The sequence below is a fragment of the Aythya marila genome, assembly GCF_965140915.1.
Source record: "Aythya marila genome assembly, chromosome: 4".
In the NCBI taxonomy this organism is placed as follows: domain Eukaryota; kingdom Metazoa; phylum Chordata; class Aves; order Anseriformes; family Anatidae; genus Aythya; species Aythya marila.
Genome location: NC_139045.1, coordinates 73,765,562 through 73,780,870, shown reverse-complemented (window position 1 = coordinate 73,780,870; position 15,309 = coordinate 73,765,562).

Here is a 15,309-nt window from a genome sequence, read left to right as displayed (position 1 = left end):
AGGAATGAGACAGATCAATGAGAAAACCAATAGAAATAATCTGCTGAGTCCCCAGCAAACAACACCAGCTGAGCCAGGAAGAGGGCTCTGTGACATAGGTCCTTTCAGCCACCAGCATCTTTGATCAGAAACCTGAATCAGCTTTAAAATGTCAGTTTCCTAATAGCAAGTTCAAATTTCAAAGCAGAAGCAGAGTTCATGGAAAGACAAAACTCCCTTTAAAGGTTAAAGGAAGGAAGCAACAAGGTTTTTTCTTTTAATGCCCTTGTTAAAAATTATTCTGCTGAGGTTGAAAAGCAGGAGTGAAATGTTAACTCTTTTCTCTTGCTTGCAAGGAGGAGACATTCAGCAAGAACTTGAAAGGTCAAGGCCTGGCAAAATGCATCTACAGAATAGAGTAATATACTTTGTGCTTCCCCAGCACTTTTCACCCACAAAATTCCCTGTATACACATAGTAGTTCCTGAAGTACTCTGGAAAGTTAGGTGAGGAGATGGAGAGGTCAGTCTTTGTAACATGGACCATAATCTGCAACTAGGGCTATGTCAGGCCAGTTTTGCAATCTGATACCAATGTCAGTGGCCATATTTCAAAAACCATCCAAGAGTACTGAAATTTTGTTACATTTTGTTCACTTGAAAACTGTTCCTGGAGTTGATTCTGACTGTGGTGAGGGAAGCAGACAAGGCACAGTCTTGTAACAAGGTACCTGAGCAGAATTTCCTTGCACTTTTCCTTGTTGGTCTGCAGGAAATGATGTTAGTCTCACTGCCCCATTTCACTCATTTTTCCAGAATCTTACACCTCCCAGAATTACTGAACATATCCTTAAAATACCCTTGCACAATACAGGTATGCTAACATCAGGAGTTTACATTTGGGAAGCTGAAGTAGACCAAGGGCTTAAGACTACCAGGAGGTATAGACAAAATTCTTCAATAGCCCAGAACTACAGGTGTAAAGCTCTAGTGGTAGCTGATGACTAAGAGACCTCATATCACCATGCCATCCAGTTGGGTTTGGAGTGTCTTGCTCAAGCTGGCTCTAATCCCCAAGATCTTGGGGGTCTCAGCACAACTTGGGAAAAACTGGGACCTAGCTCCAGTGCCATCTATTCTGCAGAACCAGAATAGTATCCGTCTCTGTCAAAACTAGACTATGCCAAAGAAATAGCTCAACTACTAGCATCATTGCCCTGGATTTTGCTTTGTCTATGTGGGTCATCAGCTCCACCAGTGAATACCAAACTTCATCATACTGTGCATTTTCCAGGTTCTTTGCATTCATGTGAAAGAGCACACTGAGTGCACAGCTCAGAATGTTGGATGCCTTATTATGCCTAAGTATATCAATAGTAATATATTTCACTCTCAGATTGTTATTTTACTGGATATATTTTACCCAGAAAGCCAAATCATTCAAAAAACCCTCTAAATCCATAAAAAATTTGCATGCTGTGTTCTTATTTGGTGTAAATCAGTGTGTCTTCAGTAACAAATCTGGCCCTGAATCAGAGACTTTCTAAAATAGGAAACAGGAAATAACAAGTTATGAATTAGAAATAGATGCGAATGATACAATTAGTTATTTCTGTCAACAACTGAGAATTGGCTGAGTATTATGTCCAGAAAACCTCAAATATATTACTCCAAAACTTTTTCCAAAACAGGGTTGTTTTCATAGATCCTATTGGAAATCCAAGGGCCTGAACCAAGAAAAGAAGTTGCCTGATAAAGGGAAGAATACTGTTCACAAAGTCTGCCTTCACAGATCGCATGTATTATTGCCATATAACATCACAAAGTTGAGAGATGGTGACCTGACTGAAGTACCTGGAGGAGTACTCATTTTCTGAAGCCTTCTGTTTTGTCCCTTGTCCTGAAATCTGCATTTCCAATCTGCAAGATCCCAATCTGCGTCATTCCTCATTTGCATGAGTGTGTGGGTTCCTGCAGCATTTGCTGTAGCCAAGAGGATTTAACTGAGGAAATGGAAAATGCTGTTTGCTGGACACACAGAGAGGGAATATTCCAGCTGGCACTGTTTTCTAAAACTACTAAAAATTTCCATCAGATTCAGAACAATGAATCCATCTCTCAGTAGCAGGGACCATATAAGTAGTCAAAGTAGAACTTCATCTGCATAAAACTGGGGGATGTGGAGGGACTTGTGGGGAAAGAAAAGGAACATCCTGACAAAGTAGCATCAGCTCAGAAGGTGGGATAGGATTCTGCCCTCACATTATGGTGATGAGTAGTCTCAGGGAGAGAGCAGCAATGAGTCCTCCCTTGGGTTACATTGAGACCTAGTAGGGTTGTCTCCTAAATTACAATGTTTTTTAAGTTCTGTCCTTAGCTTGGAGGAGCTGCAGTCACTTTTCCACTAGACACAAATTGGGCCAGCTTGCTCTAAATACATTACCTCAAGCCAGGCAATGGGAAACCTGAGGAGAAACACCATGTAACCCAGAGAAAAAGGGACAAGAACCAGCTGTTCACTGCAGGCAGATATCCTGTCACAGCTGTGGCAAGGTGGACTGGAGCCAAGCCAAGCTATGCTGAACACAAACACAAGCAGTCTGACTGATAACTGCCCTCTGACACCTCTCAGGAGGAAAAGGGTCACTTAAGAGTAAATTGATTCTTCTTCAGCTCCTGCTGAAGAGTGGATCAGCCAAAGTATATGAACAAAACATATGAAAAGGTGCTGATGAGTAGGTGCAGGCTTACCATGACTGACTGTTGCCAGGAAGGGATTTCCAGTAATAGGGTTCCTTGTTCCATCTTCTACAAGATAAATTATTCTGACTGAAAGAAATTAAAAATTAGTATATTCCATGACCTGACAGGGTGCTGGGAACCCCATATTGGTTGTACCTCCATGATCCACAATCAAAATAGTCCATTATGAAGACCAACCTCTTTCTTCTTCCCTCTGGAGGAAGCACAGACTTTGAAAGATCATCATAAGCTCTCTCTAATTGTTTGGATGGTAAGAACAATACTTGCATTGTGAAGCATTTAGATAAGGCTATAAAGCTCTGTAAGCCCACTGGTTATTTGGCTTATTGGAAAGATTTCTGTATAGTATTTCAGAGTGAGTAACTCAGATCTTCAAAATTGGACTGACTACTTGGCATATGCTCTGGCTTTAAAACTGACAAAAATGTCCATTTTAGAAGTTTTGTGGTCTGTACTGATTTTAGTCAACTTTAGGACCATATTTATCCCATTTAATAACTGCAGCTATAACTGGCAATAACCCGTATATCTCAGTAATGAAATTCAGACAAAACTCAGAAAGAGAGATGATTGAAAAATTATGCCTGACAGAAACAGAGGAATTGGGAATGTATCATTTCCATGGTCTTTCTTCTCCAAAGTCTGACCATTTCACACAAACAATGAAATTTTCACTTGGCGAGGGGAAAATCAAGTGAGAAAATCTGGATTATGAGCAATAGATATGATATGAAAGTTGTGTCTCAAAGGCAACCATTGAGATAGTAAAATCTTGCCCACTCTGTGTGAGATCTTTGCTGTTTTCTTGTGAATTCTTATGGCTCATTGCAAGTTTTATACAAAATGATGTAGGATAAATTCAGGACTTCTATATCCCATGATAGACACTGTGCAAAGCTGCTGCAAATTTTTCTTCAGTTATCCATAAAACAATTTAATGTTGTCTCACTTAAAATTTAAATAATCTCCCTTGTCTTGGATCCAAATCCTGGCTGCATCTGCATTTTATGTAGGTACTTCTTGAATGAAACACTGGTTTTATCAGACATCTTGACAAGAGAAAATGGACTTAAGTTGCACCAGGGAAGGTTTAGGTTGGATATTAGGAAAAAATACTTCACGGAAAGGATTGTGAAGTACTGCAACAGGCTGCCCAGGGAAATTGTTGAGTCACCACTCCTGGAGGCCTTCAAAAAGCATGTAGATGTACAGCTTAGTGACATGGTTTAATGATGGACTTGGTAGTGCTAGGTTAAAGGTTGGACCAGATGATCTTAGAGGTCTTTTCCAACCTAAATGATTCTATGATTCTGTGAATTAAACTCACCCTGGAGTTATGTCTGTTAAAGTTAAAATGTCATCTTCCATTTGGCTATTTAATTCTACCTGGTTTTGCTCATGGCAATATGTTCCAGGAAGGTTGCAAAAATATTCTGCATATTTGATGCAAAGAAGGATACTCTGGGAAAAGAAAATGAGGAAAAGAAAATATAGAAAAATTATGACTGGAAAAGCCATATCAAAATTTTGACTGGAAAAGCCTTATCTCAAGCCACATTTGTTTACACCTTTTTTAAAGTCATTTTCTCTTTCTCGCCAGGTATGAAAGCATCCTGGGAGACTGAACATATGATGAAAGTGTAACCATCACCTCTTCATCTTTGAGAAATCATGAGTGCAGCCTGGGAAGTGTGTTTGCCTGGAAACCTAACAGAGTAGCTGAAAGCTACCCAAACAACCACAGAGCAGACTTGTTTGTCAAGTGCTGGAAAGAAGCCAGAAGGGGGTGGAAGACAGAAAAAAAAGGAGGAGAATAGCTGTTTGTAGGAAAAAATAAAAATAATTGTATTCTTCCTTCGGACTGAGAGGCAGTTCCCATCTGCAGGATAAGTTGGCATTAACTTGCTGCCAAAAGGGGACGTGCGTTGCTCCCTGATGTACAACACTGCTGCTAAGCTGGAGAAGACCTACCCTCTGCCTTTAGTCTTGTAGCCCTGCAAAGAAAGGCAGCCAAGCCTGCTTGCAGAAGGGATCATGACAGCAGAGAGTTGGCAAGGCAGGATGTGAGATCTAAGGATACATTCCAGCAAGGATATGTGTATTTCTTTTAAAAAGCAGAGAAAATATCAAAGGTGGGATTCATCTTCTATCACTTTAGTTGTCTAGGAGGTACACATCTAGTCTAAGTGTATCATCCAGAATCCCTCTGCAGAAAAGGGAAAGGTGGGAGACCTCCAGGGGAGGTCTCCAACCCTTGTCCCAAGCCTGGTATTTCAGATTTTAATTATTTTCTGAAGGCGTCTTTTCCTCACCACCACTTTTCAAGGCATCTGAGATTAGATGTGTAGGACACTTTTTTAGACTGAAAGTTTGGGGGGATCATTCCAATACATAAGACCTGATTGCAATTGTTAGCAGCCTTCTAGTGGATGCCTACTTTAATATTCACTCCATTATCTTCAGAGGCACCTGCAATATCACAGTGCTTGATGGGTCCTGACCTCAACTGGTCAGTGCTCTTTTTTAATGAGACATCACAGTAGTTTTAATTATTATTATTATTATTAGGTGTTCTTGTTGTTGCAGTATTGTAGTTATAAGGACAAAGTTAAGTACACACTGAAAAGTCTGCATGCCTCACAAATAAAATAATAAAAGCTATGGGAATTGAACATGAGAAAAAAAAATGCAACAAGCCACTTTAGAGTTGCAGAGTTTTTTTCCACATGAAACAAACAACAACAGAGTGACCAGTGAACACTGTGATGATACTGAATTTCTCTTTTCTTTTTTCTTTCTTTCTCACTAATTTATTTATTTATTTATTTTTCTCCAGTGGAACACAAAAATCAATGGGATCAATTCATCTCCTATAGCTCGTTGACTATGGTTTGATGTCAAGGATTGAACTTCATTTTTGGGATAGAAAATGTTTGCTGAATACAAATGTTTTGCAGTGTTTTTTTAAAGACTACCAGAACCTACACCTTAGCTCCCTTTTCCATTCTTCATGCTACCTCTCTTCTGCTGAAGTAAATCTCAAAAGAAAAAAAAAGGAAAAAAAAAGAAAAAAAGTTGTGAGTGATATTAAGGGAATACAACTAAGATATCCCACTTTTTAAGTAAAGGAAGACAATCCTCACCTCCAGGCTAACTTAAGGTTACCTGCCTGTCCTTTTAAATTAAAAAAAAATTCCCTCTGCCAGACCACATTTGTCTTTGCTGCCTCCCGTAGCTCCAAACACACCCCACAGTTAAGCACAGCTCCCATTTTTGTTCCCAGCACTACGGATTGGTGCTGTCCAGTCCTGTCCATACAGACTGTGTGTTCAGGTTAGGAGCAGTGTGAGTAGGTTCTGTTATGGATTAGATGAGTCCACTTAAATCACACTTCCTGCTTCCTGGAGAGTTTGTTTAAGATGAGGAAAAATTTTTGGCTGTCTTTTCCAATGAGGACATGAAAAATGTTGCTATGTATAGGCTGGCCAAGGGAAAATGTCAAATCCTTATGGCACAGTCTGTATTTTGCACTGTCCCCCAGATCTGTTTCCCATTTGGTTGTTCATTTTCTTTGCAGGTTCTGACAGCCTTGCTAGCTACAGTTTCTTCCTGTATATCCACCGATCCTGATGCTCAGTTTGAGATATGTCTAGGACTCTCCTGTCATTAGTCATCGATGTAGAGGAAAGTTTTTTCTTCTGTGTAGGATGAGAACTGATCGTCTTCAGTGCCTGCAGATGCTCAGATAAGTGCTACCGTGTCCTGTAAATACACACACAAGTATGTCCCAAGCTGTGTGCTTTTAAACTTTTTTGGTTCTCATGAATTAATGAAAAACTTTATCCTCCCAAGTATATATATTTGTATGTAGGTTGTTAGGAGAATCTCTGCTAGACCAGTAAGGATGAAATAAAATAGTGTTCAAAGTCTCTCAAAGATCACGAACTATTAATACTAGTGTGGAATTAGCAGCCCTGAAATCAAACATTCCCAGACTCTTCACAGATATACACAAAAACATGAAAGGAAATAACAAGGATATAAGAAATGTCCATTTATTTTAACCACCTGAATAATGAGATTAAAAAGGGCTCTCATCAAGTTGGTGAACAATACCAAACTGGGGTGAGTGGTTGATATACTGGAGGACAGGACTGTCATTCAAAGGGACCTAAACAGGCTGAAGAAATGGGCTGAAATGAACATCATGAAGTTCAAGAAAAAAATAGTCCTCGATATGGGGTGGGATGTCCAAAAGAATGTGGTAGGTATCCTTGTAGTCTCTGGAAACACTCAGTTGAAAAATGTCACTGATCCACTGTTGACAATAGTCTCATTTGCATTGAAGAAATGATTTCCAATATGAGCAGTATATGTTCTTGTCACAAGTTGTTACTGTACAGAGGGGACCTTTGCACACAGCTTGGCAACCAACCCTGTACAGTGAATTTCAGAGACACAGCAAGGAATTCTTCTATTCCCAATACATACAAATGATATCAAGAAATTCACTACCTACTTGAAGATCTAGATCCAAAGCAGATGTAAGGAAGAGCAAAGGCTATTTCTGTACTGACCTTCTCTCTCTGGATGTGGGATGTGGGCCCTCTCAGGCTCAAGGAGGTAAGGAGTATGCAGGTATGTGACTTTCTTTGCTGCTTCCAAGCACTGTAGTTCAACCACGAGCTCTATCAGTGACCCAAAAGGTCTCCTTTGATAAGATAAGGAGCTGGTGGTCTGCTGGTTTTTAGCTAGGGTTTCCTCAGGACATAGAAGCTCTTTGGCAATATCTGAGCCACAAAAGAAAATTTGCATGGAAGCCACTGCACTCCTTTAATTGTTCTCATTTCCCTTCTTGGTAGCTTTTCTATTTATAATATATCATTTTTGTGCACTGAGTGGCAGAAAGGCTTGTGGTATTCAGAGTGGGAAGAACCATGAATTTATATAGTGTCATAATGATCTATTTTTCTTTCTATTTCTTTCCTAATGATTCTTAGCATTTGATTTAGCATTTTTTTGATTACTGTTGAGCTCTGAGATGATGTTTTCGTGGAACTGTTGCTATATCATCAAGCTCTTACTTGAGTTGTAATGTTTTGATGAGATCCCGTCAGATTTGTTTTCCAGCATTCACCTTCACATTTGCCTCCCCCTTCACATCACATTTACCCACAGTGAATTTCTTCTGTGATTTTATTTCTAACTCAGTCCTGTAGTCTTCTTCCAGTTCTTCACAATTGGTCCTTGTCCTTATTGTTCCAGAATAGGTTTATATCAATTGTAAATTTTGTCATTCTCACTGTTAAAGCCTTTTCTAGGTCACTAGTGAATATGCTCAGCAATAGTTCCCTACAGTGTCCTTTTTGTTACTTCCCTCCATTATGAAAGCTGCTCATTTACTCCTAAAATTCATTTCTTATCTTTTAACCCTATCAGGACCATCCCTTCTGTCATTCTTGCATAGTTTATCTTTTCACGTGTAATAACAGAACTGTCCTCACAAGACATCTAAAGTGGCTCCTGTTGCCCTTTAGGGAATCTCATTAGTTTGTGTATTCTGTTGGGCAGAAAAACAGGTTCTCATCCTTGCTAAATTTACTGAAATCTGGAATAAATCTTTAACACCATTTTTCTTGTGATTTTTGGAAGGAAAGGGTTTGTGGTTTAGATGTTGATTTTTCCGTGTTCTGCTCATGCCTCACTCAGTGCCTTGAAAGTTTCTTACTCTCACTGCATACATATCAAGAGAAAATTTCACTCATATAAGAACTAGACAGCTACATGTCAAAGCATGTCCTGGCCCAGATTTATCTTGCCTCAAATTAATCTAAATTTTAGCTTCAATATTTTTAAGTTTCCTCTATGGTCTATGGAAAAAAAATGATCTTTTCCTCTCCAACTCTTTTCAGATAGAAGGAACACCTTAAAAGGTATTTCTCTCTATTGATTTCAATGACTTAACTGATGAGTTAATCCTCAAACGTGGCTATGATTAATGCAGCTAACCCCAGTAATAAAAAATATGCTATGTAGAGCCTCAGTGAAGGGAGCTTTTCAGATAACAGTATAGTTTTGCTCAAATAGTTCTGCATTTCATGAAATATCTTCTGACAGAACTTTTCAGGTCAAGACGTATACCATGTCCCATCTTTAACACGTGGACTTGTGCTGAAAGGAGTCTGAGATACTCTAGAGTTGAAGCTGGCTGTGTCTGTGAGAGAAAATAAAAAGGGTTTTTTTAGATATGTAAATGGAAAAAGGAGAACTAAAGAATACATAGGGCCGCTCCTTGATAGGGAAGGTCTCCTCACAGACAATGACGTAGGCAAAGCAGAGACGCTTAACGCCTTCTTTGCCTCTGTCTTCAATGCCGATGATGGGCTTCGGGACCCAGGGTGCCCTGAGCTGGAGGACCGGGACGGTGGGGATGACAAACTCCCAACTGACCCTGAACGTGTGCGGGATTTGCTACTCCACCTGGATCCCTACAAGTCCATGGGTCCGGATGGGATTCATCCCCGGGTGCTGAAAGAGCTGGCGGATGTCATCGCGGAACCTCTCTCAATTATTTTTCAACGATCCTGGGAATTTGGAGAGGTCCCGGTAGACTGGAAGCTGGCAAATGTTGTGCCGATTTTCAAGAAGGGTCAGAAAGAAGACCCTAGCAATTACAGGCCTGTCAGTCTCACGTCAGTGCCTGGTAAAATCATGGAGAAGTTGGTTCTCGGACTTATTGAGGCGCACCTGGGGGACAAAGCAGTCATTGGTCCCAGCCAGCATGGGTTTGTGAAGGGTAGGTCCTGCCTAACTAACCTGATTTCCTTTTATGATAAGATCACCCGTATGGTGGACCAAGGGAAACCAGCTGATGTGATTTTTTTGGACTTCAGCAAGGCTTTTGACACGGTTTCCCATAGGATCCTACTGGACAAAATGTCCACCATACAGCTAAATAAAAACATCATACGATGGGTGAGCAATTGGCTAACGGGCAGGGCCCAAAGGGTTATGGTAAATGGGGCTGTGTCAGGCTGGCAGGCGGTCACCAGTGGGGTCCCTCAAGGCTCCATTTTAGGGCCGGTACTTTTCAATATTTTTATAAACGATCTGGATGTAGGAATAGAGGGTATTTTGAGCAAGTTTGCTGATGACACCAAACTTGGAGGAGTTGTGGACTCAAATGAGGGCGTAAAGGCCTTGCAGAGGGATCTGGACAGGTTGGAGAGCTGGGCGATCACCAACCGCATGAAGTTCAATAAGAGCAAGTGCCGGGTCCTGCACCTGGGACGGGGAAACCCTGGCTGCACGTACAGACTGGGCGATGAGACGCTGGAGAGCAGCCTAGAAGAGAGGGATCTGGGGGTCGTGGTAGACAGCAAGTTGAATATGAGCCAGCAGTGTGCCCTGGCAGCCAGGAGGGCCAATCGTATCCTGGGGTGCATCAAGCACGGCATCGCTAGTAGGTCAAGGGAGGTGATTGTCCCGCTCTACTCTGCGCTGGTGCGGCCTCACCTCGAGTAGTGTGTGCAGTTCTGGGCATGGGCACCACAGTATAAAAAGGACATGAAACTGTTGGAAAGTGTCCAGAGGAGGGCTACGAAGATGGTGAAAGGCCTTGAGGGGAAGACGTACGAGGAACGGCTGAGGTCACTGGGCCTGTTCAGCCTGGAGAAGAGGAGGCTGAGGGGGGACCTCATCACAGTCTACAACTTCCTCGCAAGGGGTTGTCAAGAGGCAGGAGACCTTTTCTCCATTAACACTAGTGACAGGACCCGCGGGAACGGGGTTAAGCTGAGGCAGGGGAAATTTAGGCTGGACGTCAGGAGGGGGTTCTTCACAGAGAGGGTGGTTGCACACTGGAACAGGCTCCCCAGGGAAGTGGTCACTGCACCGAGCCTGTCTGAATTTAAGAAAAGATTGGACTGTGAACTTAGGCACATGGTCTGAACTTTTGGGTAGACCTGTGCGGTGTCAAGAGTTGGACTTGATGATCCTTAAGGGTCCCTTCCAACTCAGGATATTCTATGATTCTATGATTCTATACAAATACATGAAGAGATAACTTACAGAAACCTTCAAGAAGTACATGTTCAGTGATAATTGCTACAGAAACATAACACAGTGCCTCTGCAGCTCTGGAGAAAAGAGTTCTTATAAGGCAAAGCACCACTGTTGTGTAACTTAACCAGGAGACAAACAGCTATCACAGAAATGTTTCACACAACCCTTCTGGTGGAAAATGAAACTCAGTTGGAAAGAACCATCCTGTTATGCACAGAGATCTGAATCTGTCTCCTCAGACCACTAATGTGTAAGTCAATAGGAATTCATTTTATAGCACTTATCACAAGGACTCTGACACATCTATGTTTACAAAAGCATAAAGTATTGGGATGGGTTACAGTTTTGCAAGTCTGCAGAAACCTAGCAGTAAATTTACTGCTTTTCTTTTTAAGGGTTTGCTGTTTTTTTTTTGTTGTTGTTATTTTTTTTTGTTTTTTTTTTTTTTGTTTTTTGTTTTGTTTTTTTTTTGTTTTTTTTTTTTTTTTCTTTGAGAGTTTCCGTCAAAAGTCAGAAATACTCAGAATTAAAACCAGTTCTAGCTGTGCTTACACCTGCTGCTATTCTAGCCATGCTTACATCTCTGCTGCAACTCCATTGTGAGAGATGACAGATATGGCTGAAGTATTCAGCCTTCAGGAGCTCATGTTGCATCACTTGGGCTAACCTCAATGTTGTATGAGGTTAACCTTACTGTTGTATGAGGTTAACCTTACTCATGCTGGGAGACACGCTCACAAACCTCTTTTATAGGAATTCTCTTCAAGCAGATCCAAAATCACTACTGTGTTGGTAAGATGCATTTACTTTTTTACTATGGAGGTGGTTATAGCACCTGCACTGAACTACAACAAGGGAAGCCCCACACTGTTCATTTATGGACTAACAGAATTGCTTCCAGGATATACAAAGTCTTCCAAAAATATACTAGCTGAAGATCCATGCTGGGACAGGAAACATGACCTTCATGCATTTATGTGGAACATCTTATATTTACTATTTATATTTATATTAACTATTTTTAATGCAAAAATATGTAAATCTTTACAAGTGGAAGTGGTCCAAATACTAGGAGCAGAAGAGAATCAACCAGGAAAACCCAGATGCAGTCAGGATAGATGAATGGGCTTAGAGGGGGCAGCTGGGCTGGGAAGGGTAGCCAGGAGATTTCCATCTCTGAAATCTCTCCTGACTGCTGTAGGGGGGCTGGTGAAGGGGACACCACCAGCTGTCTGGATCCAGTCACTTCCATAAAGGAAGGGGCTTTCTTAGTCCTGATTTCTTTCTTGTGGAAAAGGAAATTCATTCCTCTACCTCCACTTGAGGATAAATTGCTGTAACTCCTGCAGGTGTGCTGATGCTTTCACCTTACATTACATCTGCTGAAGACTGCCCTGTCTTCATTAGAGGTATCATAGAACATCTGTGCTATTGCTCCATCTAAATTATACATTTAAAGTTAGGTGCTTTTGCATTTTCTTGGCATGGATATTTCTGAGTGTACCAAGCTGACTGAACTCTTCACAAGAAAGCTGCCAAACCCTCATGCAGTCTGTCCTTTAATGACTAGATAAGTAGCACGTCTGATCCATAATCTCCTCCTGCTGGTTATTCTCTGGCAGCAGTGCATAAAATGAATATCACAATAAGCTCCTGGAGGGTTGGCAGTGTCTCCATCGACTGGCTCTGGGCCTGATGCTCCAGCTCATCATCAATATGGGCAGCTGGAGTAACCACAGAGAGCAATGAATGAGGGGGAGCACTGCCATCCCCAAAGCATTTCCCAACAGTGGAGTAATTCTCTGACACACTACTTACTTGTGAGAGGTGTTAGAACATCCAGATATTGCCAGACAATACCTGAAGGACATTAATTGCCAAGGAAGGAATAGATTGCCATAGGCAGCATACTCTTCTGAGATTAAAAGCATTTTATAAAAGTAGGCAAACAGATGGGAAGGGATGAAAGTGAAGAGTATCTGAATGAGTAGTGAAGATTTCACAGGTATCACATCTACATGAAACAGAGCTAAATTTGTCTCTAAAGAAATTTTACTCACCTTTGTGAAACAGCCAATATTCAGGAGAATTCAGCAGCTGTGCAAGATTACAAAGAAATTTTACATTCTGGTTTGGTTCAGAAAATCAATAAATAACATTGACTAAAGTATTAGGGAGAATATTTATATACTATATAGAATACATTTGTATTGTCTGATTGAGATTTAGTGCTATGCTATGTATAAGACTGAAGTTAGAGTAAACCTTGACTCATTCAGTCAGCAACTGAATGATTGAAATGATCTAATGGAACTGTGAGTTTTTCTAAACACCCAGTCATTCCTCCACTTCTGTATTCACATCATTAAGGAACAGAATCACAGAAATGCTGGTTGAAAGGGAACTCTGAACATCCTGAATTACTCTTTAACAACCCAGCCACTCATAAGGCAGATATTTTGGTGTCTTGTCAATAAATGATATGGACATTTTTTTAGTTACATAGAAAAGGCAAGCTGCTGTTCAGAAGACCATCTTTCATTTTTCATAGAAATAGAAGACTGTCCTAAGGAGAATCATCCTGGACTGTTATAGAAATTCTTATCAATAATGCATCTGTAGACACTCCCAATTTCAAAGAAAGAACACTGTGTACTTTTGGCTCAACCTAAAACTTGTTATACATCACAGGAGTGTCAAAACTTTGGTTATAATTACAAGAGCTAATTAGGACATAGTCATTAGAGGCGGTACAGACCTCCTCAGAGAGCGACAGTGTGAATTCTTTATTCAGGTTTCTTTGTGTGGGTTCAGGAGCTGTCAGGGTCATTAAATGCAGTCAGCAAATTAGCACACCAGTGCTGAAATCAAGACATCAGTCTAGCTTCAGCTCGAGTAACTAACAGCTCTGGGAATCAAAAGGATCTCTCTGTCCCTTGTTGGTGTTCAACCAAAGTCAATGGGGCTGTGCCAATTAACACTGGTTGGCCCGAGGCTTACATCCACTGAGCACATGCAGCATATATTGATAGAAATTACAGGTACCATCTTTTTAGTGCTTTATCAGTCTTCTTGATCTATGAAATGGAAATATCTGTGGAGAATTGCCAAATCAACTTCCCTTTGTATTTTAGGGGAGGGACTGTCTTTTCACATAGACGGATGTTCTGTAGTGCCTCTTGCACTTGTAGGAACCTCAAGCTAGGATCCAGGACTTTCAGGAAACAAAAGCAGCTACAGAAGAATAGTTTGATGACCACAGATTGTTGAATCAAGGGAAAATTTCCAGTTCTGCAATGATGTTACTGCAGGTGTTGCAGACAGAGAACTGAGGATAAAGCTGAAAAATGAAACATCAGTAGCATAAGACCATACGATGACATACAAACATAGTCATACCTTAAGGCCAAAAAAAGATAGACAAATTTCTTCATAAAATAAAATCCTACTATTCACTGTGTGCTATTTGGAATCTAAACCTTTCTTGTTTCTTTTGATCTCTAGCAGAAGGGACAGAAAATACAGGGCTAGAAAATTGAGTGAGTGCCATCTTCAGAAGAAGCAAGCAAATAAAATTTCTTCCTGGTTTAAACCGTGTACTTCTGAAACCCCAAAGGGTTTCTAATGTGGCAGTTTAAATTGAAGGAGGATGGATGAAAGCATAATAAGTAAATAAATAAGCCCAAGGATATATTGGACATCAATGCTCTCTTGCAAGATCTTCTACTTAGCTGAAAACTAACACTCCCCCTAATAATAATAATAAAAATAATAATAAAAAATGTCACCAGCCCTAATGAATAGGTACTGCAGCCAGTAGGATGAGTAAGTAAAAAAAAAAAAAAAAAAATCAGCTCATTAAATTGCAGAATTTCTGGGCACTTTACCAAAACTTAAAGATGTTAATTGAAGAAGACAATAAAATCACTACATATAGTGATTATGACTGCAATATGTTATTCATGGAGGTTAGCTTGTTTCCTCTGTCTCTCAGCAGATACCATTACTTGCACTCAGCCTGTCATCTTGGTCTACTAGCCTAATGAGCATTCATGTTTTCCACTTCCTTGCACAAATCCACAAATCTGAACTGTTATCATCTCTGGCATAAAGTTTTCTTTCTTTCTTTCTTTCTTTCTTTCTTTCTTTCTTTCTTTCTTTCTTTCTTTCTTTCTTTCTTTCTTTCTTTCTTTCTTTCTTTCATTCTCTCTCTCTCTCTCTTTCTCTTTCTCTTTCTTTCTCTTTCTCTTTCTCTTTCTCTTTCTCTTTCTCTTTCTCTTTCTCTTTCTCTTTCTCTTTCTCTTTCTCTTTCTCTTTCTCTTTCTCTTTCTCTTTCTCTTTCTCTTTCTCTTTCTCTTTCTCTTTCTCTTTCTCTTTCTCTTTCTCTTTCTCTTTTCTCTTTCTCTCTTTCTCTCTCTTTCTTTCTCTCTCTCTTTCTTTCTCTCTCTCTTTCTTTCTCTCTTTCTCTTTCTTTCTCTTTCTTTCTTCTTCCAAAAACTGGTTG